Here is a 5,303-nt window from a genome sequence, read left to right as displayed (position 1 = left end):
AGCAACTGGACCTACGTACAGGGCACTTGGCGCCTGACTCACGCAGCGCCACGTTTATTCAAAGCCAAGCAAAAGTAGCATCTATAAGGATTTCTTGCACCTGCTAGGCCGACGCGGAAGATATGAAATTGATCTTCAGTGCAGCGTTGTCGACGGAGACAGCACGCATTTTCGGTCTACAGACGAAAGCCGCTCTGACCCTCTCCGGGGTCTCACCTTCAAATATACAGGGTAGTTCAGCTCTGCTGTGGCGCCGCTCTCACGTTACTCGGTCGCTCCGGTCTTGGGAATCTGAGAGAAGAAGGTGTGGTGAGAGGGGCTGAGTGGACCATGCCGCTATGAAAACGGACCCTTCAGAGCAGTGTGTGTTTTGTACGCCGTTTGAGCGAGTAGCAGCTCAACGCAAGGACAATAAATCTGTTCCCTTGGTTGTGTTTAACGACTGTGTCGACTACATTATATTTCTCACAAATGGGATTGAAACTAAGTACCTTCCTCAGCGAGTGACTATGAAGAGTTTAGATCACAAAAAGACACGATGATGTCGTGTTTAAAGATAATGAATGGAGTACCCGAGGGCGAGGAAATGCCACGACTGACTCACTCGACGAACGAGGACAGCGTACAAAACAAAGACGAGACGTAACCCAATGTCGAAAGTACATAAAAAATGTGTATCTGCAATGGCAAGCATTGATGGTATGAACAGCCCCAACAAAGCAGTACCCGTTCCTGGTGCCTTCGACTTCTAGGCGCTGATTGTCACCCGTTATTAATTTATATTTTATTAACGGTGCGCCATTATTGGTGAGCACACTTCCAGACACCGTAAAGAGACTGAAGCTGTTCCGGTCTCAAAGGAGATGCCCTCGACTTGCGTGGCAAGATCATCCGGAAGTAAACTACATGTGGTGTCAGAAGGGGGTGGCCATTTGGCGCCAAGCTTTCGGCGGTTCAAGGCAGAGTCAGAATTAACAAGCAAAACAAACTTTATACAGCAAGATACGATACAGAGGTATTTACACTACAACTAAAATACACAGACAAAAGGTCCATAGAAAGGCAATGCAAAGCATGCAACTAAAGAGGCTCAATAACAAACGCAAAGGCTTCAGAACAATAAACAATGAACAAGAGAGTCGGAACAAATAAATAACAAATTTTTCACCCCGCACTGTCACAGACTGACGTCTGCAGAGTCATGATGTGGCCATTCTGTAGACAAACGCCACTCCCTCGCAGATCAGTAAGCGTGCTGAATAGCGGGTTGGCCCCAGGAGCCGAGTAGTAGCGCTTGATTCACTCCAACACTGGCTGTATCACTGGCTTGCTTGCCGAAGCGACAGGACCGTACTAATTAGGCGCGTCGCATCTGTCTGTGACCACGCTTCTGCAGACATCGAGTTGCTTCTCCGGCAACGTGAGTTATCGTCAACGCCTAGTGATGAGGAGGGGATGACGATAACTCACAGTCCATGACAAAATGATAAGCAAGCGACAAAGACAGACTCAAAGGAAATAAGGCACGACATTGGTGTGTGTCTCCTTTTGGATGCTGAGCTGCTTTCATTATTATCTTGGTTAAAGCTACAGTAAGTAGCAATTCATACTGAAATATAAGACTGGTTATAGCCCTTACATGAGAAAATGACTGCTTTCAGCGAGAACCGAGGAGCTTTTCAACGCTGAATTAAATCAATGAAAGAAATAAAGGAACGATTGCTATTGTCATTTTCACAGGCCAACTGCTTTCGTGAGGGTAGTTTATGTGTACATTTTTTGAGGGTTCAACGCATCGCCACTTCCTACCAGTCAGTGATCACGGAGTTCATAATGGCGTCAATGTGATGCTCATTTTAACGACATGGTTGGAGCGGCGGAAATAAAAAATGCATTTTAATTTCCAAAGCTCTCGTATAATCTAAAGGTTTTAGTCTGTCAACAATAGTCAGCGCTATGAGTCACGCATGATTATTGAGGCCGTACTACTAACGTGTTCTTTGATGGGTGCAGGGTGGACCTACTTCGGAGTGCCCATAGGAGACCTGTCTTCTAAAGAACACGGCGTGTCTGGAAAAGTGTACGCAGCGACACAGCAGGTTATTTCCATCAAGGACTTCAGCTACGATGGTTCAGGATCTTGTAAGTTTTTGTCAATGACTGATTCGACAGCACAACTAAACCCGGACATTCACCGACTTTTCCACAAGTAATCAGGCTGCAGTTTTCTGCTCAGTCTCTTTGGAAAATTTCTGATACCCCTCAAACTTGAAGCTCTATAATGCTAATGCTACGTGCCCTCACATTTGAGATGTTTGAATATTCGGAGAATACATCTATGCCTCAGTAATGCAGGTGTGCAGAAAAACATGCAGCCTAGTAACGTTAGAAAAGACGGTAGTTATCTTTATTGAAATGAGCGATCTACAGACTTTCACTTTATACCACAGTAAGAGGTTGGCTGCTTCTAGCTCTACAGGACTACACTCGCAACGTCCCTACGACAGTGACGAAAGGAAGGTTTAGTGGTATTCATGTTTTGTTGAATGGACGTTAATCTGAGCAGGGATGTGCGAATTATGTCTAGCGCCATCTGTAAAGCGTCACCACTGAGATATGACTTACTCGCTGAGATGAGCACTCAGTGTGACCGGTACAACGGGTGATGTGATAAGTGGTGTCTTTTAGTGTGTACGATACCAAACACGTTGCCAGGAAGGAAAAGGGAGGCGAGGAGGAGTTTCTGGCTCTAATAGGTATTTGACAATGCAACTTTGTGGTGGCAACTTTACCAACTTGTAAGGCATAATCAGTGAAAACATTTGGTATCGCGCTTGGGCATGTTTTCAAGGACAGCTTTTATGGAATGCAGTACCCTTCTGTTATAGCTAAGGCCTAATTTACACTATGTTAAGAGAAAACGTCCAATATATTGCTGATTTGCAAAGTTTGAGTTCAGATGACTAACGCAGCTTGTGAGGTCAAGTGGCGTTTCGTTGCATATTGCTGCATTGGAAGCTGTAGAAGAATAGGACAGGTAGAATACATACACACTACTGATGAGAAAATGTAGCTCTGTTTACAGAGCTCTTTGAAATGCGTACCACACATGGCAGGAAATAACATTACGTGCATTCGCGGATAGAAGAATATGAACCACGCTCTAGCAGTCAGTCATCGGACACACAATGACGCATGGTATGCATTCCTAACATTTACGTTTGTCTCTGCACGTGGACGCAGCAATCATATTTCATTCCATTACATGACGAAACAGAAGTGCTTCAATGCGGAAGCATGGTTCATTTTATTATCTCCGCGACTGCATATGACCATATCACATGAATCTGAAGTATTCCTCACACTTATCTTGCACTGCTTAGAAGCAATGACTGATGATGTTCTTTCCTGGCTTCGACAAACTTAAAGGCGTTGCTAAAAAAGACATCATTTTTTTTATACTGCCCTCTGCGTGCCCTTCAATTGTCTGCTTTTGCTTTCTAGCGCTCTTTTGAGGGGTGCTTGGAGAGGAAGACGAATTTAGGGCAAAGTCTTTCTCCATGACTTGCATGTTGTGAATTTCGTAAGAAAGAAAAAGAGCTTTATTTCTGCTTTAAAACTCGGAAGTATCTTGGTGAATTTGGAAGAAGTCCTCGTCAGAGCACTGTGGTGCATTGTGCGTCCTACAGGTGATATGTGACTTACAGATTGACGCGGGACTGCATATTTGTTGCCCGGACGTATTCGAGGGGCTATTGAGGGAAAAAAATCATTTTTTTCTTCTTTTGCTGGAAGCTGTCAGGAAGAAAAAAAAGTACTTACAATGAAAAGGTGTAGATGAAAAACGACGCCCGTAAACGGGGACTAAAACGAAATTATGCACCCACAATAGGCAACAGTACTTAGCTTTGGTAAATAAACTAGGTTATATGATTTAAGAAAAAAAAAATACTAAATGTAAAGGTTATACGAAAAAGCTATCGAAAAGGCCGAAAAGCAAAAATTGTAAGAAAACGAAGCAAAATGTGTGCAGATAAGAGGATGATAACCGGGAAAATAAGAGCTAAAGGTTCGAGGCACAAAAATATGTTGGTCTATTTTTGACCCGTGTGTAGGACATTAGTAAATGCAGATCACCACTTGGGATTCTCCAGTAATTGACAGTTGCTTAATTAAACTTTGTTTATTTTTGCAGTTTTGGTTTGAGATTGGCGAAGCTTCATTCGAGCTGAAACCGAAACCGTGATTCTGTAACCTTCACTTGATGCCTTCGCAAATGAGCATGAGATCACTTGACGCATTCAAAAACTGTAGTATATTCTCTGTTTTGCCCTTTTATTTTACATAAAGTCTACTCTAAGCTGTTCCAGAAGGCGGAGTGACAGCGACTGGGGAAAGGGCTGTTGTAATGCAATTTTATGGGTCCCACATGGTATCGTACTCTCATGTGATGTGGGAGCTATCGTTGGGAGACATGAAACCGAAAACAAAACTGTGTGAGAGGAGATGCTATATAATAAATTATTTACTGACATAGCGCGATTTCACGCAATGATTCACGTTTACTGTAATACATGAGAGAAAGAAATAATGCAAATGCAGTGTAATTGCATAGAGAATTGACAGGTATAAACTAACGAGCAGAAAATATGGACACTAACCAAGAATAATACTTCAAATCTCATAAACAAGAGGAAAATGACCTATAAACCTACAGAACTGTCTGTAAAACTAAGCAAGAGCCTACTTATGCTAATGAAATGCTGTGTGAAATTTCTTTCCCAGGTCACAACAGCTGTTATCTAACGGTTTAGTCTTTGGTTTCGGCACTGAACTGCATCAAAACTATCTGTCGATTTTTTACATAGGTTTGCGCACCTTAATCTTGTAACCATTATAAGCATGGTACAAATATTTGTGATTAGTTTGGGCAGCTCTTTCAGCTGACTGAATACTCTTGTCATTTATTATGCATGCCGAGAAGCCAAGAAAATGCTTTCAAGCAACAGTAATAAAATATGCACCACCAAATAGCATTCATAACATTCACTCAGTGCCTTGCTCCCCGCTCTCCTTAGCTGTTGTCTTCATGGTTGGAACTACGGACAGCCCAGACGAGAATGGCGAAGTGGTAAATGACATAACAAAAAGGTGAGTGATATGGCGCTGTCAAGGGGTGCATTTCCAATGATCGGATGATACCTCTATTTCTCCTGATGCACAGTTGATATGTGTCCCTACCGATCAGTGCGGTCCTAACATAAGATGCATGAAGCAGAAATTCAGAAGGACTATAAACAAGG

Source organism: Amblyomma maculatum, chromosome 10 (genome assembly GCF_055883805.1).
Source record: "Amblyomma maculatum isolate TAMU_Amacu chromosome 10, ASM5588380v1, whole genome shotgun sequence".
NCBI classification, from domain to species: domain Eukaryota; kingdom Metazoa; phylum Arthropoda; class Arachnida; order Ixodida; family Ixodidae; genus Amblyomma; species Amblyomma maculatum.
The sequence above is the reverse complement of the archived record's forward strand: the minus strand, read 5'-3'. Positions refer to the sequence as shown.